The sequence below is a fragment of the Halichoerus grypus genome, chromosome 8 (assembly GCF_964656455.1).
Source record: "Halichoerus grypus chromosome 8, mHalGry1.hap1.1, whole genome shotgun sequence".
Taxonomy (NCBI): domain Eukaryota; kingdom Metazoa; phylum Chordata; class Mammalia; order Carnivora; family Phocidae; genus Halichoerus; species Halichoerus grypus.
Genome location: NC_135719.1, coordinates 35,071,042 through 35,098,358, shown reverse-complemented (window position 1 = coordinate 35,098,358; position 27,317 = coordinate 35,071,042). Strand labels below are relative to the sequence as shown.

At 39.9% G+C, this 27,317-nt stretch overlaps 1 protein-coding gene across 6 annotated transcripts in view; it reads left to right on the top strand.

Annotated features, from left to right (window-relative positions):
• The first annotated feature begins 2,453 nt into the window (after nt 1-2,453).
• The window catches only part of CYFIP1 (cytoplasmic FMR1 interacting protein 1), a 127,273-nt gene continuing 102,409 nt past the window's right edge, over nt 2,454-27,317 (top strand). For 3 of the 6 annotated variants that reach the window (XM_078079018.1, XM_078079017.1, XM_078079014.1), the window contains exon 1: nt 2,460-2,606. The gene's annotated coding sequence lies outside the window, so the exon portion shown is untranslated. Of the gene's footprint in view, nt 2,607-27,317 lie in introns of all 6 variants that reach the window. The other 3 variants (XM_078079016.1, XR_013450355.1, XM_078079015.1) reach the window with 3 other exon arrangements.

The following is a 27,317-nucleotide window of genomic DNA, read 5'->3' as shown; positions in this document are numbered from 1 at the left end:
TGTATCATTACTTATTTTTGTGTCTGCCTGTTCTATCAATTACTAAGATTAGGATCTCTAATTATGACTGTGTACTTCTTCTTTTCTCTTTTTCCCAAGTATTCCACAGCTTATTTGGTGTATACATAGTTAAAAATTTTTTTTCTTAGTGAATTGATCTGCTTATCTTTATCAAATGTCCCTTTTTCTTTCTTTTCTTTTTTTTTAAGATTGATTTATTTGAGAGAGAGAGAGAGAGTGCAGGTGGGGAGGTGCAGAGGGAGAGAGTCTTTTAAGCAAGCTGCTCACTGAGTGCAGAGCCCAATGCAGGGCTACCGCCAAGCCAAGGTGGGGGGACTGGAGGGGGAGCCCTGGGTGGGGGGCTCAATCTCACAACCCTGAGAACAGGACCTTAGCTGAAACCAAGAGTGCAACGCTTAACCTACTGCACCACCCAGGTGCCCCTGTCCCTTTTTATTTCTGGTGACACTTTGTCTTGAAGTATTTGATATTAATATAGTCACTCCAGGGCGCCTGGGTGGCTCAGTTGGTTAAGCGACTGCCTTCGGCTCAGGTCATGATCCTGGAGTCCCTGGATCGAGTCCCGCATCGGGCTCCCTGCTCGGTGGGGAGTCTGCTTCTCCCTCTGACCCTCCCCCCTCTCATGTGCTTGCTCTCTCTCATTCTCTCTCTCTCAAATAAATAAATAAAAAATCTTTAAAAAAAAATATAGTCACTCCAACTTTCTTATGATTATTATGTAAATGGTATATTGTTTTCCATCTTTTTAATGTCAATCTCTTTGTGTCCTTATAAAGCATCACTTTTATTTTTTTAAAGATTTTATTTATTTATATGAGAGAATAAGAGCATGACAAGCAGGGGCAGGGGCAGATGGAGATGGAGAGGGAGAAGCAGACCCCTGCTGAGCAGGGAGTCCGACTGAGGCTCCATCCCAGGACCTGGGGATCACCACCTGAGCTGAAGGCAGACGCTTAACCGCTTAACCGACTGAACCACCCAGGTGCCCCTAAAGTATGCCTCTTTAAAATAGCATATATTTGGGATTTGTTTTATTCAATGTGACAATTTATCTTTAATTGGAGTGTTACATTTACATTTAATGTAATTGCTAATATGGTTGGATTTAAGCCTAACAGCTTGCTATTTGTTACTGCTTATCCTATGTGCTTTTTGTTTCTTTGCTGCCTTCTTTGGATTGAGTATATCTCAGCATTCTATTTTATTTCCTCTCGTGGATTTTTAGCTATGGCTCTTATTTTTTGTTTTAGGAATTACAGTATTTTTAAAATATCACAATACACCTTGAATTTGTATTCTATCACTTCACCTACAGTGTAAAACAAAACAAAACAAAACAAAACCCTTTGGAATCTAACTTTGAGACTCAGTCCTGGGCAGAGAGAAACAGTAATCTGAGTGAAAATGTGTGGACTGGGAACCAGAAAGTCACTCAAAACGCATGTTCTGTAGGAATGTCAGGGACTTGCAGGAACTTCTAAAAAAAATGTTCTCTGAATATTTAGACAACTGGTAGATTCTATTCTGGTCAGGATCCATTTGCTGTGACTTTTTGCATTATCCAGAGGACAGATGGGAGTAAGCAAACCTCTTGTGGTTTTCATAGTCTAGTGGCCAGATTAGAATACTTGATGCCCATCATTATTGTTCTCCATTAGAACCAAAATGGGTTAAGGGGAAGTGGGTAGGTGGGGGTCGGTGCGGAGTTTAGGGCAATTTTTCTCCTAAGCATGCTTGTGACAAGCTCACTCCATTCACTGTTTTCATGTAATTTGTCACTTAATTGGCCTCTCTCAAGATTGTTTTCGGGGACTTGTTCAAATTAAGTTTTCTTCTGTTAGCCATTCCCACAAGTCTGCACGCGGGTTTGCCCCGGCTCAGAGGGAGAAGAGGTTGTACGGATGTGATCCCTGCAGGGGCCCGTCGAAGTGTGTAGCTGCCGCACGCAGTACCCCACCGCCCGCCACGCCCTGGCATGCGCAGCGCAGGTGTGCGCACCTCCTACCTGGCAGCGGAGCCCGGTCGGCGCGCGCTGGGTGCCTCCCCCCACCCCACCCCAAGCCTCTTCGGCAGCCCATCCACCCACAGCCCTGATCCCATGTATCCCCGGAGCAGTGTGCGGATCGCCGCCCCTTTTCCTCCACGGGCCGGGCGGCTCCCACCGGCGGAGTCCCAGAGCAGTGTTCCCCAGCGGTCCCACGCAGAGCTGAGGTCACCGGAGCCGGCCGGTGGCCTTCGGAGATCTCCCTTAGGAAGCACCTTAGGCGGCCAGAGGAGAGCGCGGACAGGGCCTCTCTGTTGCCTCCTTACAGCGGATAGGCATAAGGCGTGCGCTGCCCGGCAGGATCCGCGGGGCGGTGGAGGGTGCCCGGCGCAAAGGAGGGAGCAGCCAGGGCCGCGGCCCGAGCGCGGAGGGAGGAGCGCCGGGAGGAAGAGGCCGAGCCGGGAGAGCCCCCGCCCCGGGAGGAAGGGGAGGAGGCCGGGTGTTTCCTGGCGCATTCCCGGCCCGCCCGAGTGACTCACTCAGCCAGGAAACTCCCAGGGCCCGCGTGGGACCCCCGGAGCCGCCGCCGCCGTCGACCCAGGTGAGGAAGGCTGCTGCCCCCGGCCAGCCCTGCAACCCCTGTGGGGTCCGGGCGGCCCTCGGAACCGAGTCGGGCATTGCGGCAGCGGGGCCGCACCCTGGCCTCGCGGGCGGCTAGGACTTGGTTCTCCGCGGCGCGGCCTCCCCGGCGGCGCGGCCTCCCGGGATCGCCCCGGCCCCCGCACGCCAGTTTCCGTGCCTCCGAACCCTCAGCACCAGCGCATCCCGGTCTGTGCGCCCTTGGACACCCTCACATTCCCTGCCCCAAAGCCCTCCGGCCCCTGACCCCGACCCCGCGCCCCCGGCCCCTGCGCCGGCGTCTCGGATCCCTAGCCCCCGGCACGTGGCAGAGCTCCAGTGGGGAGGGTATATTGGTGTTTTGTAGTTATTGTTGGAAAGTAAGGCGCAGGCAGCCTGGACTAGTACCGTGCGACTAGACCCGAACCAGTTTTTGCTTGCTTTGTGCCCCTCTCTGAGGAAGGAGGGAGACTCTGGCCAAGCGAAACCATTTTGCAGATTCTTGGACAGGAGTTTTGGGCTTTGTTAAGGCTCCGGATTAAGTGGGCAGCGCTGTTCCGCACAGCCATACTGAATGTGTATTTTAAGCCTGAAATGCGTGCGTTTAGTTTGCAGCATGTTGTGGGTGCGAGAAAAATGGTGAGAGTAATTTGGAAATGGGGTTTAAGGAGTGTTTTTTAAGCTGGGAGAGGCGTCCAGCCCATGTCCACTCTAGTGTTATGTCTGAAGAGTACAGATAGCAATTGCTTATTAAACCCAGTGTTAGATGATCTGCGCTTCTGTGGGCAACTGAGACTTTGGAGTGCTTCTTTTCTAGTAGTAGAGAGGGTACTGTGTGCCACACTGGACAGTTTTTGCCGCTTCGTGAGCCCAGGGGAATTTCTTGGCCTTTTTCTAATATTATTCCTTAAATGATTCGTGATTGAAGCGGCAGTGATACCTGGTGCTGTATATCAGATTGGTGTGCTTGACACTCCATCACCAACTCGGAGTAGCTTGGTGATTGTGCCAGAAAATCCTCTCCAGTTCAGTAGCCAGAGGCTGCAGTTTCTGTGCCTGGACCATTAAAGGGTCCCACCTCTGCTGTCCCTTATCCCTGAATGTCGTAGTGGTTTTCCGTGTGAAGTGTAGATGTGCAGGCACAGAGCTGAAAAGAAATCACTATTATTTAAATGTGGACCACGGCAAGTCTGCATTTGTAGGAATTCAGTAGGAATGTGGTGCTAATGTTTGATTCCCTGCTGCCTTCTTCCTCCGCAGCATCATCTCCGTGACAGAGGCAAACAGAATTGTGGTGGAAAACATTTCCTGTGTTAACACATATGTTTGTGTGCTGATAGGTCGCTCAAAGAAAAATTTTCTGTTGTTTTATTTTTTTGTATGTGTGTTTATTTGGATTTATTTTTAAACTTACATATAGTAAAGTTTGCTTTTTGGTGTATGGTTATGAGTTTTGACAAATGCATGGTCATAGGACTCCCATCACAATCAAGATACAGAACAGTTCTGTCACCCACCAGATTCCTTCAGCTCTTTGTAGGCAACCCCTCCCCCCATTCACAACTCTTGGCAACACCTGAGTTCTCCATTCCTACATTTTGCTTTTTCCAGAATATGTGGCCTTTGAGTGTGGCTTAGTTCACTTAGCGTAATGCATTTGAGATTAATCTATTTCCTGGTTTGTCCCTGAGGGGTAAAGACATAAAGTTTTGAAAAGTACACATGTAGGATACAACCTGAGAGATTAAAATAATACATTTCTTTAAAGATTTATCCATTTACTTGAGAGAGAGCACATGAGAGAGCAGTGTATGAGTGGGGGGTGAGGGGCAGAGGGAAAGAATCTCAAGCCTACTCCCCACCCAACCCTGAGCCCCTGGTTGGCTGGATCCCACCACCGGAGATCACCACCAGAGGGGAAACCAACTGAACCACCCAGGTGCCCCTCAAATAATATTTTTAAGTCATGAGAAAAATTATAAAATGCCCACTTATTTAAAAATTGAAAAGTACAGAACTATGTACATTAAAAGTGAAATTCCTTCAGTGCTTCTGTGGTACTGTATAGCCTTTTCTGTGCATACACGTAGTTTCTGTTTTTTTGTGTTCTTTTGGTAACATAATGAGATTATATATTGCATATATCATCATACCTTTCCACTTAATGACTTTGGTTCATTTAAAGATCTTGGAGATCCTTACATGTTGGCATATACAGTATATAAACACAGATTTTCCTTCATTCTTTTTTTTTAACATTTTATTTATTTATTTGAGAGAGAGTGAGTGAGAGAGTTTGCGTATGCATGAACAGGGGGAGGGGCACAGGGAGAGGGAGAAGCAGATTCCCTGCTGAGCAGGGGTCCCAGGACCCCAAGATCATGACCTGAGCCAAAGGCAGATGCTTAACCGACTGAGCCACCCAGGCGCCCCTCCTTCATTCTTTTTAATGGCTGTATAGTGTTCCATGGTATGGGTGGATTATAATTTGTTTAATCAGCCTCTTGTTAATTGATACTGTTCTTTCACATTTGTCACCACCATAGTCAGTGCTTTTGTTTATATCTTTGTGCACATACTCAAGCTTACCATTCTGGAACTGAGTTTGGGTTAAAATAATAGCTAACATTTCTTGAATACCTGTGCTCCAGCATTGTTCTAAGCCAGGGTTATTTCTCCTGTAAAGGTCCAGATAGAGAATATTTATGCCTTTTGGGGCCATATGGTCTTTATCACAACTACATCATTCTACTGTTGTAACATCAAAACAGCATAGACAATATGTGATGAGAGTGTGGCTGTGTTTTAATAAAACTTTAGTTACAGAAATAGGCAGTGTTGCTAACTCTTATTCTGAGTTCTTTACATACTAATTATTCTCACAACTGTCAAAGGTAGGTGCAGTTATTGGATGAGGAAATTGACAAAGAGAAATGAAGTATGTATCCAAGATTATATGCCTGGTAAATGGTAGAGCCAGACTTTGAATCCAGTCATCTTACTCACATACTTCAGGTTAAAAATTAGAAAGAATCTGCCCAAAATACCTTGCCCCAAATGTTAGATCCTAGGACCTGACCCTCACACACTTACTGAATCACCTGTGATTCTTTTACCGAACGTGCTTGCTCATGCACCACTCCAGGAGCACTTGGCTCCCCACTCCCCAGTTGTCCTTCTCACTCTGTGATGTGTTCAGGCTTTTGATTTGTTTCACTAGCACCACCTTATAGAGAGGTCAGCTCAGTGCCTGGATGACAGAGACTTAAGCAGGTGAGATCAAGTTGGGTCTTGGTAAGTCTGCTGCTTTGATTGTTGATGTCTGTTTGCTCCAACATGATTATCTGAGGCCAAGTGGGCACATTGCTTGGCCTGCCTTGACTCATTTTCCTTCTTTGGTGACATGGGAAACGTACCTCTTAGATTTTCATGAAGAGCAAATGAGAATATAGGAAAATACTGTAGAAGGGACAGTTACCATTAGTGCTATGTTTTCTGAAGTTTTTATATTAGAAAAATGTATTTTATAAAGGTGAAGTTTTAAGTAACTAACCTGTTTAAGCTACTTTTATTGTTTTTGCTACTAAAATTTAGCCAGCTCTTAGCAGTCATGGGATAATATGGATTAATTACATCTACATAATTTAAGAACTTTATTTTAGCCAGTTCAATAAGGACAGAAAAAGAAATAAAAGGCATGCAAGTTGGCAGGGAAAATGAAACTGTCTCTTATTTGCAGATGTGATAATCTATATAGAAAATTCAAGGCATCTATGAAAATGCTATTAGGACTAGTAAGTGAGATTAGCAAGGTCACAAAATACAAAGTCAACACATGTCAGTCACTCTGTATACTAGCAATGTATGATTAGAGAGTGAGATTTTAAAATATCATTTTCAGTAGCTTCAAAAAAATCAAATACTTAGATATAAATCTAAAAACACAGTATCTATGTCCTGAAAACGACAAAATGCTGATGAATGAAAACAAATGAGTGAAAAAAATGTAAATAAATGGAGAAGCATGCTATGGTCTGGGGTTGGAACACTCAACATAGTAACGGTGTCAGTTCTCTCCAAGTTGATCTATATATTTAACACAATTCCAGTCAAATACCTCAGCAAAAAAATATTTTAAACAACTTTATTGAGGTATAATGTACATAATTAACCTACTTTAATCATGCAGTGATTTATAGTAGATTTACAGGGTTGTACAGCCATCACCATAATCCAGTTTTAGAACAGTAAGATTCCATATGACTGAATAGGTAATCCCCATTTCTAACCCTACTCTAGCTAATCACTAATTTATTTATTTATTTTCTGTCTTCGGTAGAGTTGCCTTTTCTGACAATTTAACATAAAGGAAAGTATACAATTTGTAGTCTTTATGTGTGGCTTCTTTCACTTAAGATGCCGTTTTTGGAGTTCATTTCTGTTGTAGCATGTATCAGTATTTCATTTCTTTTTGGTGTATTGTATTCCATTGTATGGATATATCACCTTTTGTTTATCCATTTGCCAGATGATGAACTATTGGTTGTTTTCATTTTTTGCCTGTTATGAATAATGCTGCTGTAAAGACTCATGTGCAAGTCTTTATATGGGTATATGTTTTATTTTCTTTTAGGTAGAAACCTAACAGTGTTATTGCTGTGTCGTAAGAAAATTTATGTTTAATTAAAAACAAATTTTTTTAAGATTTATGTATTTACTTCAGAGAAAGAGGGAGCACACGAGTGGGGGGAGGGGCAGAGGGAGAGAGAGAATCTCAAGCAGACCCCTCGCTGAGTGTGGAGACCGATGCTGGGCTCGATCTCATGACCCATGAGATCATGACCTGAGCTGAAATCAAGAGTTGGACGCTCAACCGACTGAGCCACCCAGGTACCCCTGTGTTTAATTTTTTTAAAGAAACCTCCACAGGATGTATAAATAAATAAAAGACAAACTGATTTTAAACTTTATATGAAGGGGGAAATAAACTATAATAGCTTTAAAAAATGTTTAAAAACAAAAATAAATTGGAGGAATCACCCTACCTGATTTTATTTTACTAAGGAAAAGGTTAAATAACCTAACATTTACCATATTAACCATTTCAAGTGTACAGTTTAGGAGAATGAAATACATTAAATTGTTGTGCAACCATCACCACTATTCATCTCCGGAACTTTTTCATCATCCCAAACTGAAATTCTGTGCCCATTAAACAAAATGTCCACATTCGTATATTTCCCCAGCACCTGGCAACCACCGTTCTACTTTCTATGAACTTGACTATTTCAGATACCTATATAAGTACAGTTGTACAATATATGTCCTTTTGTTTCTGGCTTATTTCATTTAGTATGTCTGCAAGGTCATCCATTTGTATCATGTATCAAAACTTAATTCCTTTTAAGGTTGAATAATATTCAATTGTATGTATATACCATATTTTCTTTGTCCATTCATCTGTTGATGGACATTTGGGTTGTTCCCACCTTTTATTATTGTAGAATGCTACTATGAACATGGGTGTACAGATACCTCTTTCAGATCCTGTTTTCAATTCTTTTGGGTATATACCCGGAAGTGGAATTGCTGGATCATATGGTAATTCAATGTTTAGTTTTTGGGTTTTTTTTTTAGGAATTGCCATACTGTTTTCCACAGCAGCTGCACCAGCATTCCCAGCAGTGTACGGGGGTTCCAATTTCTTCACGTCCTTACCAACACTTTTTTCTGGTTTTTTGGTTTTGATAATAGCCATCCTAATGGGTGTGAAATGGTATCTCATTCTGGTTTTGATTTGCATTTTCCTAATGATTAGAAATGTTGAGCATCTTTTCCTGTACTTATTTGCCATTCATATATCTTTGGAGAAAGGTCTGTTCAAGTCCTTTGTACATTTTTTAATCATGTTGTTTGTCTTTTTGCTGTTGAGTCCTAGGAATTCTTTATATATTTTAAATATCAGTTTCTCATCAAATATATGATTTGTGGATATTTTCTCCCATTCTGCAAGTTGTCTTTTCACTCATTGACACCATCCTTGGGTGGGTGTGCTAGTTTTTAATTTTCATGTCTAGTTTATTTATTTTTTTCTTTGTTGCCAGTGTTTTGGTGACATATCTAAGAAATTGTTGCCAAATCCAGTGTTATGAAGCTTTTCCTACATATTTCCTTCCAAGAGTTTTACAGTTTTAGCTCTTTTGTTTAGCTTGTTTATTTGAGTTAACTTTTGTAGATAGTGTAAGGTAATGGCCCAGTTTAATTCTTTTGCATGCAAATATCCAGTTTCCCAGCACCATTTGTTAAAAAGACTGTCGTTTTCCCATGCAATGGTCTTGACACCCTTGTTGAAAATCACTGACTATATATGCAAGGGTTTATTTCTGGGCTGTCTATTCTGTCATCAGTCAGTGTGTCAGTCTTTATGCCAGTACCACATTTGAATTCAGTAAGTACCTCCAACTTTGTTGATATTTTTCAAGATTCTTTTGGCTATTCTGGGTACTTTGCAGTTCCATATTAATTTTGGGGCATGATTTTCTATTTTTGCAAAAAATACTGTTGGAATTTTGAAAGACATTACATCAAATCTGTAGATGGCTTTGGGCTATGTTGTCATCTTAGCAATATTAGGTCTTCCAGTCCAGGGACATGAAATATATTTATTTGTGTCTTCAATTACTTTCAGCAGTGTTTTGTATTTTTAGTGTACAAATCTTTCACCTCTTGGTTAAATCTGTTCTTAAATATATTTTTCTTTCCTGTTTTAAATTTTATTTTAATTCTGGTATAGTTGGCATCCAGCGTAGTTAGCATACAGTGTTATATTAGTTTTAGGTGTACAATATAGTGATTCAACAATTATATACATTACTCACTGCTCATCAAGGTAAGTGTACTCTTAATCCCCTTCATCTGTTTCACCCATCCCTCCACCCACCTCTCCTCTGGTAACCATCAGTTTGTTGTCTATAGTTAAGAGTCTGTTTTTTGGTTTGTCTCATTTTTTCTTTCTTCATTTATTTTGTTCCTTAAATTCCACACATGAGTGAAATCATATGCTATTTGTCTTTCTCTGGCTGACATATTTTACTTAGCATTATAGATCCATCCATGTTGTAAATGGCAAGATTTCATTCTTTTTTTTTTTATGGCTGAATAATACTGCATTATGTATATATATATATATATGATATATATATATATCACATCTTCTTTATTCATCTATTGATGAACGCTTGAGTCACTTCCATAATTTGACTATTGAAAATAATGCTGGGGGCGCCTGGGTGGCTCAGTCGTTAAGCGTCTGCCTTCGGCTCAGGTCGTGATCCCAGGGTCCTGGGATCGAGCCCCACATCGGGCTCCCTGCTCCGCGGGAAGCCTGCTTCTCCCTTTCCCACTCCCCCTGCTTGTGTTCCCTCTCTCACTGTGTCTCTCTCTGTCAAATAAATAAAATCTTTAAAAAAAAAAAAAAAAAAAAAAAAATAATGCTGCAATAAATGTAGGGGTAGGTGTGTATATCTTTTCAAAGTAGTGTTTTACTATTCTTTGGGTAAATACCCAGTAGTGGGATTACTGGATCATAGGGTAATTCTATTTTTAACTTGTTGAGGAGCCTCTTTATTGCTTTCCAGATTGGCTGCCCCAGTTTCCATGCCCGGCAACAGTGCACAAGGGTTCTTTTTTCTCCACATTCTTAACAACACTTGTTTCTTGTGTTTTTGATTTTAGCCATTCTGACAGGTGTGAGGTGATATCTCATTGTAGTTTTGATTTGCATTTGATTTTCCCAGATGTTGAGTGATGCGTCTGTTGGCCATCTGTACGTCTTCTCTAGAGAAATGTCTGTTCATATCTTCTGATCACCTCTTAATTGGATCATTTGTTTTTTGGGTGTTGAGTTGTATTGGTTCTTTACATATTTGGGATACTAACCTTTTATCAGATATGTCTTTTGCAAATAACTTCTCCCATTCCATAGGTTGCCTTTTAGTTTTGTTGATTGTTACCTTTGCTATGCAGAAGCTTTTTATTTTAATGTAGTTCCAATAGTTTATTTTTGCTTTTATTGCTGTGTCCAATGTCAGAGAAATTACTGCCTGTGCTCTCATCTAGGATTTTGATGGTTTCATGTCTCACATTTGGGTCTTTAATCCACTTTTTTTTTTTAAAGATTGATTGATTGATTTGTCAGAGAGAGAGAGAGAGAGGGAGAGAGAGCATGAACAGGGGGAGTGGCAGGCAGAGGGAGAAGCAGACTCCCCACTGAGCAAGGAGCCTAATGCAGGACTCGGTCCCAAGACTCTGGGATCATGACCTGAGCCGAAGGCAGATGCTTAACTGACTGAGCCACCCAGGCGTCCCGGTCTTTAATCCATTTTGAGTTTGTTTTTGTGTATGGTACAAGAAAGTAGTCCAGTTTCATTCTTTTGCATGTAGCTAACCAGTTTTCCCCATACTATTTGTTGAAGAGACTGTCTTTTTTCCATTGCGTATTCTTTCCTGCTTTGTCGAAGATTAGTTGACCATATAGTTGTGAGTTTACTTCTAGGTTGTCTATTCTGTTCCACTGATCTGTGTGTCTGTTTTTGTGCCAGTACCATACTGTTTTGGTTACTACAGCTTTGTAATATAATGTGAAGTCTGGAATAATACTTCCAGTTTTGGTTTTCTTTTTCAAAATTGCTTTGGCTATTTGGTGACTTTTGTGGTCCTGTATAAATTTAAGGTTGTTCTAGTTCTGTGAAAAATGCTGTTGGTGTGTGGGTAGGGATTGCATTAAATCTGTCCATTGTTTTGGGTAGTATAGACATTGTAACAACATTTATTCTTCTAATCCATGAGCATGGACTGTCTTTCCATTTCTTTGTGTCATCTTCATTTCTTTCATCAGTGTTTTATAGTTTTCAGAGTACAGGTCTTTCACCTCCTGGGTTAGGTTAATTCTCAGATATCTTATTAATTTTGGTGTAAGTGTAAATGGGATTTTTAAAAATTTCTCTTTCTGCTGTTTCATTATTAGTTGTATAGAAATGAAACATATTTCTGCTCATTGATTTTTGTATCCTGGGATTTTACTGAATTTGTTTATGAGTTCTAGTAGTTTTTTGATGGAGTCTTCCAATTCTCTATATATAGTATCATATCATCTGCAAATGGTGGAAGTTTTACTGCTTCCTTACCAATTTGGATGCCTTTTATTTCATTTTGTTGTCTGATTGCTGTGACTAGGACTTCTAGTATTATGTTGGAAAAAAGTGGTGAGAGTGGACATCTTTGCCTTTTTCCTGATCTGGGAAAAGCTGTTTTTTCCCATTGAGTATGATGTTCACTGTGGGTTTTTCACATAAGGCCTTTATTAAGTTGAGATATGTTCCCTCTAACTCTAGGTTTGTTGAGTTTTTATCATGAATGGATGTTGTATTTTGTCAAATGCTTTTTCTGCATTTGTTGAAAGCATTATATGGCTTTTATCCTTTCTCTTATTGATATGATATATCACATTGATTGATTTGCAAATATTGAGCCACCCTTGCCTCCTGGCAATAATCCTACTTGATCGTGGTGAATGATTATTTTTAATGCATAGTTGGTTGATTTGCTAGTATTTTGTTGACGATTTTTATTTTTATTTATTATTTTGGTTTCTGGAGTAGAATTCAGTGATTCATCACTTACATACAACACCCATTGCTCATCACAACAAGTGCCCTCTTTAATACCCATCACCCATCTAGCCTACCCCACACCCTCCTCCCTCCATCAACCCTCAGTTTGTTCTCTATTGTTAAGAGTCTCTTATGGTTTGTTTCCCTTTCTCCTTTTTTCTTTTCCCCTTCCCATATGTTCATCTGTTTTCTGCCTTAAATTCCACATATGAGTGAGATCATATGGTATTTGTCTTTCTCTGACTTATTTCACTTAGCATAATATAATCTAGCTCCATCCACATTGTTGCAAATGGCAAGATTTCATTTTTCTTGATGGCTTAGTAATATTCCATTGCATATATATTACACCACATCTTCTTTGTCCATTCATCAGTTGATGGACATTTGGGCTCTCTCCATAGTTTGGTTATTGTTGATAATGTTGCTGTAAACATCTGGGTGCACGTACCCCTTTGAATCTGTATTTTTATATCCTTTCGGTAAGTATGTGGTGGTGCAAGTTTTTTATAGATTTTGGATACTAACCCTTTATCAGATATGTTGTTTGCAGGGGCGCCAGGGTAGCTCAATTGGTTGAGTGTGGATCTTTCATAAATGGCCTTTATGATGTTGAGATATGTTCCATCTATACCTACTTTGTTGAGGGTTCTGATCCAGAAAGGCTGCTGTATTTTGTCAAATACTTTTTCTGTATCTATTGAGAAGATCATATGGTTCTTATCCTTTCTTCTATTAATGTGGTGTATCACATAGATTGATTTGCAAATATTGAACCAGGCTTGCAGCCCAGAATAAGTCCCACCTGAGTGTGGTGAATAATTCTTCTAAGGTACTGTTGCATTCGATTTGCTAGTATTTTATTGAGAATTTTTACATCCATGTTCATCAGGGATATTGACCTGTAATTCTCCTATTTAGTGAGGTCTTTGCCTTGTTTTGGAATCATTGTAATGCTGGCTTCATAGAATGAGTTTGGAAGTTTTCCTTCCATTTCTATTTTTTAGAACTGTTCGAGAAGAATGGGTATTAACTCTTCTTTCAATGTCTGGTAGAATTCCCCTAGGAAGCCATCTGGCCCAGGACTTTTGTTTGTTGGGAGATTTTTTATTATTGACTCAATTTCTTTGCTGGTTATGGGTCTGTTCAAATTTTCTATTTCTTCCTGTTTTGGTTTTCGTAGTTTGTAAGGTTCTAGGAATTTGTCCATTTCTTCCAGGTTGCCTAGTTTATTGGCATATAATTTTTCATCATATTCTCTTGTAGTTGTTTGTATTTCTTTGGTGTTGGTTGTGACCTCTTTTCTTTCATTCATGATTTTATCTATTCAGGTCTTTTTTCTTTTTGATAAGTCTGGCCAGGGGTTTATCAATTTTATTAATTCTTTTTAAGAACCACCTCTTAATTTCATTACTCCGTTCTACTGGGGTTTTTTTTTTTTTTGTTCCTGCATCATTTACTTCTGCTCTAATTTTTATTATTTCCTTTCTTCTCCTGGCCTTAGGCTTTATTTGATGTTCTTGTTCTAGCTCCGTTAGGTGTAAGGTAAGGTTGTGTTTGAGACTTATCTTGCTTCTTGAGGTGGGCCTGTATTGCAACTACTTCCCTCTTAAGATTGCCTTTGCTGCATCCCAAAGGTTTTGGACTGTCATGTTTTCATTTTCATTTGCTTCCATGGACTTCTTAATTTCTTCTTAAATTTCCTGTTAACTCATTCATTCTTTTTTTTTTTTTTTTAAAGATTTTATTTATTTATTTGACAGAGAGAGACACAGCGAGAGAGGGAACACAAGCAGGGGGAGTGGGAGAGGGAGAAGCAGGCTTCCCGCTGAGCAGGGAGCCGGATGTGGAGCTCGATCCCAGGACCCTGGGATCACGACCTGAGCCGAAGGCAGACGCTTAACGACTGAGCCACCCAGGCGCCCCAACTCATTCATTCTTTAGGAGATGTTCTTTAACCTTGTGGTTGACTTCAAGTTTTATTGCACTGTGGTCTGATAATATGCTTGTATGATCTGTCTTTTTGTACTGGTCGAGTCCTGATTTATGACCCAGTATGTGATCAGTTCTGGAGAGTGTTCCATGTGTACTTGAAAAGAATGTGTATTCTGCTCCTTTAGGATGAAATGTTCTGAATATTTCTGTTAAGTCCATCTGGTCCATTGCAGCATTCAAAGTCTTTATTTGCTTATTGATCTTCTGCTTAAGTGATCTGTCCATTGCTCTAAGTGGACGTTAAAGTCCCCTACTATCATATTATCAATGAGGTGTTTTTGTTTTTTTTTTTAAGTTTTATTTACTTATTAGAGAGAGAGAAAGAGAGCAGGAAGAGGGGCAGAGGGAGAAGGAGAGAAATCCTCAAGCAGAATCCCTGCTGAGCGCAGAACCAGATGTGTGGCTTGATCCCAGGACTCTGAGGAGATGACCCTTTGAGTCGAAATAAAGAGTCAGTCGCTTAACCAGCTGAACCACCCAGGTGCCCCATCAATGAGTTTCTTTATGTTTGTTATTAATTGATTTATATATTTGGGTGTTCCCAAGTTGGGGGTATAAATATTTACAATTGTTAGATCTTCTTGATGGATAGACCCCTTAATTATGATATAATGTCCTTCATCTCTCGTTACAGTCTTTTGTTTAAAACCTAGTTTTTCTCATTTAAGTATGGCTACTCTGGCTTTCTTTTGACATCCATTAGCATGAAAGATGCTTCTCCATTCCTTCACTTTCAATGTGAAGGTGTCTTTCTGTCTAAAATGAGTCTGTTGAGGCAGCATGTAGATGGATCTTTTTTATCCATTCTGATATCCTATCTCTTTTGATTGGAGCATTTCGTCCATTTATATTCAGAGTGATTTTTGAAAGATGTGAATTTAGTGCCATTGTGTTACCTGTAGAGTTGGTGTTTCTGCTCATGTTCTCTGGTCCTTTCTAGTCTTTGTTGCTTTTGGGTTTTTCTCCACTCAAGGAGTCCCTCTTAAAATTTCTTGCAGGGCTGATTTTGTGGTCACGAACTCCTGTCGTTTTTGCTGGGAGACTCTTTATCTCTCCTATTCTGAATGACAGCCTTTTGGATAAAGAAATCTTGGCTGCATATTTTTTCCATTCAGCACTTTGAATATTTCCTGCTATTTTTCTCTGGCTTGCCACGTTTCTGTGGTCAGATATGCTGTAAGTCTGATCTGTCTTCCCTTGTAGGTTAAGGACTTTTTTCCCCTTGTTTCTTCCAGGATTCTTTCCTTGTCTGTGTATTTTGTGAATTTGACTAGTATATACCTTAGCGATGGTTGGCTTTTGTTGAATATAATGGGAGTTCTCTGTGCTTCTTGGATTTTGATGTATGTGTCCTTCCCCAGATTAGGGAAGTTTTCAGCTATTTTTCTTTCTCTTCATTTTCTGGGACTCTATGATATGAATATTATTATGTTTGTTGTTGTTTCGTTTTTTTTTAAGATTTTATTTATTTGAGAGAGAATGAGCGTGCACATAACAGAGCACAAGTGAGGGGAGGGGCAAAGAGAGGGGGAGAAATAGGCTCCCTGCTGAGCAGGGTTGGGGGGCTTGATCCCAGGATCCTGGGATCATGACCTGAGCCAAAGGCAGATGCTTAACCAACTGAGCCACCCAGGCACCCCAAGGTGGTTGCTTTTCTACATGTAGACTTGCAGTTTTGTTTTCTCAGACCTCTGAATAATTTATTGGGTTTTCAGAATGATTTGATAACAATCTACCTGTGTTCGAGGGACAAGACACACTTAGGGCCCCCCTACTCCTCCAACACTTAACTCTTGATCTGTTGAGGATTTTTGCATCTGTGTTCCAGAGAAATTGTCCTGTAGGGTTTTTTTTTAGTGGTGTCTTTATCTGCTTTTGGTATCAGGGTAATGCTGGCCTCATGGAATGAATTTGGAAGTTTTCCTTCCTCTTCTGTATTTTGGAATAGTTTGAGAAGAATAGGTATTAAGTCTTTAAATATTTGGTAGAATTCACCTGTGAAGCTGTCTGTTCCTGGACTTCTCTTTGTTGGTTTTTTGATTACTGATTCAGTTTCATTGCTGGTAATCAGTCTGTTCAAATTTTCTGTTTTTCCTGCTTCAGTTTTGGAAGTTATATGTTTCTAGGAATTTATCCATTTCTTCTAGGTTGTCCAGTTTGTTAACATAGTTTTTCATAATATTCTCTTAAAATCATTTGTATTTCTGTGGTGTCAGTTTATTTCTCCTCTTTAATTTGTGATTTTGTTTATTTGAGTCCTCTCTCTGCCTTCCCCCACCCCCCACACCTTTTTTTTTTAATGAGTCTTGCTGGAAGTTTATCAGTTTTGTTGATCTTTTCAAAGAACCAGCTCCTGGTTTCATTGATTGTTCTATTGTGGCTCTTTTTGTTTGTTTATCATTTATATTTATTCTAATCTTACTATTTCCTTCTTTCTGCTGGTTTGGGGTTTTGTTTATTGTTCTTTTTCTAGCTCTTCTAGATGTAAGGGCAGGTTATTTGAGATTTTTCTTGCTTCTTGAGGCAGGCCTGCATTGCTATAAAATACTTCCCTCTTAGAACTGCTTTTGCAGCATCCCTAAGATTTCGGATTGTTGTATTTTCATTTTTATTTGTCTGCAGGTATTTTTTTATTTCCTCTTTGATTTCCTGGTTGACCCATTCGTTGTTTAGTAGCATGTTATTTAACCTCCATATATTTTTGCTCTCCAGATTTTTCTTGTGGTTGATTTCTAATTTTATAGCATTGTGGTCAGAAAAGATGCATGGTATGACTTCAGTCTTTTTGAATTTGTTGAGATTTGTTTTGTGGTGTCATGTGATCTGTTCTGGAGAATGTTCTGTGTGTACTTGAAAAGAATATGTTTTAGGATGGAATATTCTGAATATATCTGTTAAATCTATTTAGTCCAGAGTGTCAGTCAAAGCCACTGTTTCCTTGTTGATTTTCTGTGGATGATCTGTCCATTGATGTAAGTGGGGCATTAAAGTCCCCTACTATTGTTGTATTACTCTTGATTAGTTTATGTTTGTTATTGTTTTATGTATTTGGGTGCTCCCAAGTTGGGGGCATAAATATTACAATTGTTGGATTGTCCCCTTTGTTATTATATAGTGTCCTTCTTCGTCTCTTGTTACAGTCTTTGTTTTAAAGTCTATTTTGTGCTATATAAGTGTTGATAACCTGGTTTTCTTTTCACTTTCATTTGCATGATAAATGCTTTTCCATCTCTTCCCTTTCAGTCTGTATATGTCTTTAGGTTTGAAATGAGTCTCTTGTTGGAACCATATAAATGGATGTTGCTTTTTTATCCATTCTGTCACTCTTTATCTTTTGATTGAAGCCTTAGTCCATTTACATTCAAAGTCATTATTGATAAGTATGTGTTTATTGCCATTTTGTTACTTGTTTTACACTTGTTTTTGTAGTTCTCTGTTCTTTTCTTCTCTTGCTCTCTTCTTTCATGGTTTGCTGGCTTTCTTTAGCATATACTTAGATTCCTTTCTCTTTATTTTTTACATATCACTTGTTTTTGATTTGTGGTTATCATTAGGTTTATATATGACATCTTAGGCATATAGCTATGTTAAGTTGATGGTTACTTAAGTTTGAACCCATTCTTTACTCCTCTCCCCCCAACATTTTTATGTATATGGTATCATACTTTACATCCTTTTGTGAATCCCTTGCCATCAGTATCATTGTATATATGTATTTAATTTTACTGCCTTTATGCTTCCTACTTTTCTTACTCCTACTTATGGTCTTTCCTTTCTACTCAAGAGAGAGTCCCCTTGAACATTTCTTGTAAGGTTGGTTTAGTGGTGATGAATTTCTTTATATTTTGTTTGTCTAGGAAACTATGTCTTCTGTCTTACAGGATAGAGTGTTCTTGGTTGCAGGTTTTTTCTTTCAGCATTTAAAAACATCATGCTACTCTCTTCTGGCCTGCAGTGTTTCTCCTAAAAAATCCACTGATAGCCTTATGGGGTTTTCCTTGTATGTAACTGTCTCCTTTTCTTTTGCTGCATTAAATTTTTTACTTTATCACTACTTTTTGCCATTTTAATTACTGTGTCTGCCTGTGGATCTTCTTGAGTGGTTTTGTTGGTGGCTGTCTGTGCCTCCTGGATGTAGATTTCTGTTTTCTTCACCAGATTTAGGAAGTTTTCAGTATTATTACTTAAAATAAATTTTCTGTTTTGTTTTCTCTTTCTTTTCCTTCTTGGATCCCTATAATGAGAATGTTACTGTGCTTGATGATGTTGCTGAGTTCCCTTAGTCTCTTCTCATTTTTTTATTATTATTTCTCTCTCTCCGGTTCAGCCTGATTGCAGTTCGTTACTGTGCCCTACAGGTCACTGATCCATTGTTCTGTTTCCTCTAGTCTACTGTTTGTTTCCTCTAGTGTATTTTTAATTTCATTTATTGAGTTCTTCATCTCTGGTTCTTTTTTATGTTTTCTCTTTTTTACAGGTCTCCTTGAAGTCCTCCATGTTTTTCTCAAGTCCACTGAGTATCTTTTCTTTTATTATTATTTTTTTAAGTCCAGTATCTTTATGATCATTACTTTAAATTCTCTGTAAGGCATATTACTTATCTCTGTTTTGTTTTGGTCCCTTGCCATGATTTTTCTGTTCCTTCATTTGGGACATATTCCTTTGTCTTGTCATTTAGTTGAACTTTCTGTGTCTGTTTCTATGTCTTAGGAAAGCTATATTTCCTGCTCCTGAAAATAATGGCCTTATGAAAAAGAGGTCTTGAAGTGCCTTACAGTGCAATGTCTCCTGTTCACCAGAACCTGGCATTTCAGGAATGTCTTCTCTGTGTATTGTGTTTGCCCTACTGTTGTGGCTGAACTGCATTTGCCTTTAGTCCAGTCATGTGCGGTGGCTCTCTTTGCCTGTTGTGGTCAAGTTTTGGTCCTTTTGTTGTTAGTGGGTTAGTCTGGGGCTGTCTTGATCTTGAGATGAGTCAGATCAGGCATTTGCCAAAACTGTAGAAGCACTGAACTGAAGGGTGCTTTCCTTGTGTCGTCCCCTGAGGATCTTTCATTGTGGGTGGGGCCTGCAGTCAGACCAAATGTCTACCCCTAGCTCACTGCTGGGGCTGCTGTCCGACTGGTGTGTGTGGTTATCTTACCCTCTCCCTGGGCAGAGTCATTTTGAAGTGGTGCTGGTCTATATTGGGACTGCTTGTGTACTGCCAGGCTTGTGGCACCTCTTTGGGTGAGCCAAGGGTGAATTGGATGGGGCAGTCCCCAGGAGAATGCAGGCGTGGGGCTCCACGGTGCCTGCAAAGTCCGAGCTGGCTCACTGCAGGACCTGCTGCTGCCTGGGAAAACTGCCTAGGCTGGCTAATTTGGTGGGGGTGTGCATGGGGGTGAGGTGTGCTGTAAGCAAGCTAGGTGTAGAGTGTTGGTGCTGCACTGGTTCCTGAAGGTGTCCTTATATCTGTGCTGGGGAGTTGGGGGGTGTAGGGAATGGCACCTACCAGTTCTTTTGTTCCTGGAGAAGTCTCCCAAAGATCCCTGTCCCTCCAGCATATGCTCCAAATTAGTAAACGAATCTCCTTCCTATATACCCCAGGCATTGCAAAATGTTGCTTCTATGCTGTATCTCAGTGGGACTGTTTGTTGTGCTGTCTCTTGAAGGCTGAGGACTCAGTTTCCTATCGCCCTCAGGCTCTCAGAGCTGAGCTTCCTGGTTTTTAAAGTTCCTGGTATTAAGCCCCACTGATTGTAAGAACTTGTGAAGTTAGGCCCCTCTGGTTTTCAAAGCTAAATGTTATGGGGATTCGTCTACCCTGTGCTGGTACATTGTATGGGGGTCTGCTGCTTTCACCTTTCTATGCTCATAGTGTACCTCCCTCTGGAGGACAGTCCCATGAGTCCATTTGGCTCTCGACCATTTCTCTGCTCTTTCTACCTTTTCTGTGGCCTCTTCTCTACATTTAGCTGTGGAGAGTCTGTTCTCCCAGCCTTCAGGTCATTTGCTGGGTTATTCACATTGATGTGGATGTTATCTAGTTGTATCCACTGGATGAGGTAAACTTAGGATCCTCCTACTCCACCATCTTCCCCAGAAGTCCCTTTTTAAAATTTTGTTGCTATTGTAAATGGAATGTTTTCTTTCTTCTTTCCTTCTTTTTTTTTTTCTTTCTTTCTTTCTTTCTTTCTTTCTTTCTTTCTTTCTTTCTTTCTTTTTCTTTCTTTCTTTCTTTTTCTTTCTTTCTTTCTTTCTTTCTTTCTTTCTTTCTTTCTTTCTTTCTTCTCTTTCTTTCTTTCTTTCTTTCTCTCTCTCTCTTTCTCTTTTTCTTTCTTTAGGTTTTATTTATCTGAGAGTGAGCGAGCATGTGTGTGAGAGATCAAGCAGGAGTAGGGGGGAGGGGCAGAGAAGAGGGAGAAGCAGACTACCTGTTGAGCAGGGAGCCCAACCCAGGGTTTGATCCCAGGACCCTGGGATCATGACCTGAGCCGAAGGCAGATGCCCAACTGAGCCACCCAGGCACCCCTAGAATGTTTTCTTAATACATTTTTTGGTTGTTCAGCTGATTTTTATGTGTTGCTTTTGTATCTTGCAACTTTGCTGAATTCATTTATTAGCTCTAACGTTATTTTTTGTGGAATCTCTAGGATGTTGTGCATATAAGATCATATTCTCTGCAGTTTCATGTATTATACAGCTGCGTTGTTAGATGCCTATGTGTTTATAATTGTTAAATCTTGCTGAGAGATTGGACCTTTTATCATGTTTTTAGTATTGATTTTTGTCATCAAGTCTATTTTGTCTCATTTTATCTAGTATTAGTAAAGCTACTTTTGCCCCACTTTTGGTTTCTCCTTCCATGGTGTATCTTTTTCCATGCATTTAGCTTCACCCTGTTTTTAACTTTGGTCTCTCATAGCATACAATTGGTTCATTTTTAAAAATTCATGGTGTCAATGTCTGCCTTTGGGTTGTCTAGTCCATTTACATTTAGTATAAATATGTTTATATTTGTCATTTTGGTATTTGTCTTCCTTATATCTTATATCTGGAGAACCTTTGGCCACAAGTGGGGGCCTTAAGCACAGAAACTCTGCAGGAGCTAGTGGGGAACCTGGGCCATGAGTGGGGTGTAAACATGTCAGCTCTGGCCTAATTTTAGGTTATCTAATAGGATTTCAGAACATTCCAGGGATAAGATTTGCTTTGTATAAATTTTCTGCATTGAAGGCCTCTTATTATATGGTCTCAAGGAAATAGGGATGTGTTTTTTCTCTCTGTTGGTTTGAGCCTGGTGTGCATTTGTGCTGTTCAGCAGAAGCTCATTAAGCATTCATTTAACTGATTGCTCTCCGCACCCAACTTTATCGTGACTGCCTCCTCTCCGTGCATGGCTGTGGGGATAGAAATGATGGATCTTAAACGTGGCTTTCATAATTTTTAGTTGTGAATAAGACCAGATGGACAGTGATAACTACTATGATCTAGACACCAGCATATTTGTGATTTGTATTTATATCTCAGATACTCCAGTAGCCAAACTTGTTAGATCCAGTTCTTCGCTCTCCCTTGGGTATGTTTTACTCCACAGCGGAAAAGAACCAATGCTTAGAGAGTACTGAGTTCCCTTGTAGATCCTGATTTTATAGCCAGAATTTTGTGCCCAGAGCTAGTATGATAATTCTTTGTGCCCATGTTGTCTTGGCCAGGACAGTGGGGATGGGCGTTTATTCATCCTAGAAGATAATCTTCAGAAGAAGGAAGACTTTGCTCTGAAGAACCTTGTAGCCACAAGTCAGAAGTACTGATGAAGATTTGCATTGTATTTATTTTTATTTTTTTATTTAATTTTTTTATTGTTATGTTAATCACCATACATTACATCATTAGTTTTCGATGTGGTGTTCCATGATTCATTGTTTGTGCATAACACCCAGTGCTCCATGCAGAACGTGCCCTCTTTAATACCCATCACCAGGCTAACCCATCCTCCCACCCCCCTCCCCTCTAAACCCTCAGTTTATTTTTCAGAGTCCATCGTCTCTCATGGTTCGTCTCCTCTTCTGATTCCCCCCTTCATTCTTCCCCTCCTGTTCTCTTCTTCCTTTTTTTTTTTCTTAACATATATTGCATTATTTGTTTCAGAGGTACAGATCTGTGATTCAACAGTCTTGCACAATTCACAGCGCTTACCATAGCATATACCCTCCCCAATGTCTATCACCCAGCCACCCCATCCCTCCCACCCCACCCCCCACCCCACCCCCCACCCCACCCCCCACTCAGTTTATTTCCTGAGATTAAGAATTCCTCATATCAGTGAGGTCATATGATACATGTCTTTCTCTCTTTGACTTATTTCGCTCAGCATAACACCCTCCAGTTCCATCCACGTCTTTGCAAATGGCAAGATTTCATTTGTATCTTTGGGGTAAATACCCAGTAGTGCAATTGCTGGGTCGTATGGTAGCTCTATTTTAAACTTTTTGAGGAACCTCCATACTGTTTTCCCGAGTGGTTGCACCAGCTTGCATTCCCACCAACAGTGTAGGAGGGTTCCCCTTTCTCCACATCCCTGCCAACATCTGTCGTTTCCTGACTTGTTAATTTTAGCCATTCTGACTGCTGTGAGGTGGTATCTCACTGAGGTTTTGATTTGGATTTCCCTGATGCCGAGCGATGTTGAGCACTTTTTCATGTGTCTGTTGGCCATTTGGATGTCTTCTTTGGAAAAATGTCTGTTCATGTCTTCTGCCCATTTTTTGATTGGATTATTTGTTCTTTGGGTGTTGAGTTTGATAAGTTCTTTATAGATTTTGGGTACTAGCCCTTTATCTGATGTGTCATTTATCTGATGTGTCAAATATCTTCTCCCATTCTGTCGGTGTCTTTTTTTTTTTTTTTTAAAGATTTTATTTATTTATTTGACAGAGAGAGAGATAGCGACGGAGGGAACACAAGCAGGGGGAGTGGGAGAGGGACAAGCAGGCCTCCCGCAGAGCAGGGAGCCTGATGTGGGACTCGATCCCAGGACCCTGGGATCATGACCTGAGCCGAAGGCAGACGCTCAACAACTGAGCCACCCAGGCGCCCTGTCTTTTGGTTTTGTTGACTGTTTCTTTTGCTGTGCAAAGGATTTTTATCTTGATAAAGTCCCAATAGTTCATTTTTACCCTTGCTTCCCTTGCCTTTGGCAATGTTTCTAGGAAGAAGTTGCTGCGGCTGAGGTTGAAGAGGTTGCTGAGTGTGTTCTCCTTTAGGATTTTGATGGACTCCTGTCTCACCTTTAGGTCTTTCAGCCATTTTGAGTCTATTTTTCTGTGTGGTGTAAGGAAATGGTCCCGTTTCATTCTTCTGCATGTGGCTGTCCAATTTTCCCAACACCATTTATTGAAGAGACTTTTTTCCTTTGGACGTTGTTTCCTGCTTTGTCGAAGATGAGTTGATCATAGAGTTGAGGGTCCATTTCTGGGCTCTCTATTCTGTTCCATTGATCTATGTGTCTGTTTTTGTGCCGGTACCATACTGTCTTGATGATGACAATTTGTAATAGAGCTGGAAGTCTGGAATTGTGATGCCGCCAGCTTTGGTTTTCTTTTCCAACATTCCTCTGGCTATTTGGGGTCTTTTCTGGTTCCATACAAATTTTAGGATTATTTGTTCCATTTCTTTGAAAAAAGTGGATGGCATTTTGATGGGGATTGCATTGAATGTGTAGATTGCTCTAGGTAGCATTGACATCTTCACAATATTTGTTCTTCCTTCCAATCCATGAGCATGGAACGTTTTTCCATTTCTTTGTCTTCCTCAATTTCTTTCATGAGTATTTTATAGTTTTCTGAGTACAGATCCTTTGCCTCTTTGGTTAGATTTATTCCTAGGTATCTTATGGTTTTGGGTGCAATTGTAAATGGGATCGACTCCTTAATTTCTCTTTCTTCTGTCTTGTTGTTGGTGTATAGGAATGCCACTGATTTCTGTGCATTGATTTTATATCCTGCCACTTTACTGAATTCCTGTATGAGTTCTAGTGGTTTTGGGGTGGAGTTTTTTGGGTTTTCCACATAAAGTATCATATCATCTGCAAAGAGTGAGAGTTTGACTTCTTCTTTGCCGATTTGGATGCCTTTTATTTCTTTTTGTTGTCTGATTGCTGTGGCTAGGACTTCTAATACTATGTTGAATAGCAGCGGTGATAGTGGACACCCCTGCCACATTCCTGACCTTAGGGGGAAAGCTCTCAGTTTTGCCCATTGAGAATGATATTTGCTGTAGGTTTTTCATAGATGGCTTTTATGATATTGAGGTATGTACTCTCTATCCCTACACTGTGAAGAGTTTTAATCAAGAAAGGATGCTGTACTTTGTCAAATGCTTTTTCTGCATCTCTTGAGAGGATCATATGATTCTTGTTCTTTCTTTTGTTAATGTATTGTATCACGTTGATTGATTTGTGGATGTTGAACCAACCTTGCAGCCCAGGGAAAAATCCCACTTGGTCGTGGTGAATAATCCTTTTAATGTACTGTTGGATCCTATTGGCTAGTATTTTGGTGAGAATTTTTGCATCCATGTTCATCAAGGATATCGGTCTGTAATTCTCCTTTTGGATGGGGTCTTTGGTTTGGGGATCGAGGTAATGGTGGCCTCATAAAACAAGTTTGGAAGTTTTCCTTCCATTTCTATTTTTTGGAACAGTTTCAGAAGAATAGATATTAATTCTTCTTTAAATGTTTGGTAGAATTCCCCTGGGAAGCCATTTGGCCTTGGGCTTTTGTTTTTTGGGAGATTTTTGATGACTGCTTCAATTTCCTTATGGTTATAGGTCTGTTCAGGTTTTCTATTTCTTCCTGGTTCAGTTTTGGTAGTTGATACATCTCTAGGAATGCATCCATATCTTCCAGGTTATCTAATTTGCTGGCATAGAGTTGCTCATAATATGTTCTTATAATTGTTTGTATTTCTTTGGTGTTGGTGTGATCTCTCCTCTTTCATTCATGATTTTGTTGATTTGGGTCATTTCTCTTTTCTTTTTGATAAGTCTGGCCAGCGGTTTATCTATCTTGTTAATTCTTTCAAAGAACCAGCTCCTAGTTTCGTTGATCTGTTCTACTGTTCTTTTGGTTTCTATTTCATTGATTTCTGCTCTGATCTTTATTATTTGTCTTCTCCTGCTGGGTTTAGGCTTTATTTGTTGTTTTTTCTCTAGCTCCTTTAGGTGTAGGGTTAGGTTGTGTATTTGAGACCTTTTTTGTTTCTTGAAAAAGGCTTGTATTGCTATATACTTTCCTCTTAAGACTGCCTTTGCTGCATCCCAAAGATTTTGAACAGCTGTGTTTTCATTTTCATTGGTTTCCATGAATTTTTTAAATTCTTCTTTAATTTCCTGGTTGACCCATTCATTCTTTAGTAGGATGGTCTTCAGCCTCCATGTATTTGAGTTCTTTCCGACTTCCCTCTTGTGATTGAGTTCTAGTTTCAAAGCATTGTGGTCTGAAAATAGGCAGGGAATGATCCCAATCTTTTGGTACCGGTTGAGACCTGATTTGGGACCTAGGATGTGATCGATTCTGAGAATATTCCATGGCACTAGAGAAGAATGAGTATTCTTTTGCTTTGGGATGGAATGTTCTGAGTATGTTTGTGAAGTCCATTTGGTCCAGTGTGTCATTTAAAGTCTTTATTTCCTTGTTGATCTTTTGCTTAGATGATCTGTCCATTTCAATTAGGGGGGTGTTAAAGTCCCCCACTATTATTGTATTGTTGTCAATGTGTTTCTTTGCTTTTGTTATTAATTGCCTTATATAATTGGCCACTCCCATGTTAGGAGCATAGATATTTACAATTGTTAGATCTTCTTGTTGGATAGACCCTTTAAGTAGGATATAGTGTCCTTCCTTCCTCATCTCTTATTACAGTCTTTGGTTTAAAATCTGATTTGTCTGATAGAAGGATTGCCACCCCAGCTTTATTTTGATGTCCATTAGCATGGAAAATGGTTTTCCACCCCCTCACTTTCAATCTGCGGGTGTCTTTGGGTCTAAAATGAGTCTCTTGCAGACAGCATATGGATGGGTCTTCTTTTTTTATCCAATCTGATAGCCTGTGTCTTTTGATTGGGGCATTTAGCCCATTTACATTCAGGGTAACTATTGAAAGATAGGAATTTAGTGCCATTGTATTGCCTGTAAGGTGACTGTTACTGTATATTGTCTGTGTTCCTTTCTGGTCTATGTTGTTTTTAGGCTCTCTCTTTGCTTAGAGGACCCCTTTCAATATTTCTTGTAGGGCTGGTTTCGTGTTTGCAAATTCCTTTAGTTTTTCTTTGTCCTGGAAGATTTTTATCTCTCCTTCTATTTTCAGTGACAGCCTAGCTGGATATAGTATTCTTGGCTGCATATTTTTCTCATTTAGTGCTCTGAATATATCATGCCAGTCCTTTCTGGCCTGCCAGGTCTCTGTGGATAGGTCTGTTGCCAATCGAATGTTTCTACCATTTTAGGTTACATATCTCTTCTCCCTAGCTGCTTTCAGGATTTTCTCTTTGTCTCTGAGACTTGTAAGTTTTACTGTTAGATGTCGGGGTGTTGACCAATTTTTATTGATTTTGAGAGGGGTTCTCTGTGCCTCCTGGATTTTGATGCCTGTTTCCTTCCCCAAATTAGGGAAGGTCTTTGCTATAATTTGCTCCAGTATACCTTCTGCCCCCCTCTGTCTTTCTTCTTCTTCTGGGATCCCAATTATTCTAATGTTGTTTCGTCTTATGGTATCGCTTATCTCTTATTCTGCCCTCGTGATCCAGTAGTTGTTTATCTCTCTTTTTCTCAGCTTCTTTATTTTCCATCATTTGGTCTTCTGTATCACTATTTCTCTCTTCTGCCTCATTTATCCTAGCAGTTAGCGCCCCCATTTTTGAATGCACCTCATTAATAGCCTTTTTGATTCCGACTTGGTTAGATTTTAGTTCTTTTATTTCTCCAGAAAGGGTTTCTCTAATAACTTCCATGCTTTTTTCAAGCCCAGCTAGTATCTTTAAAGTC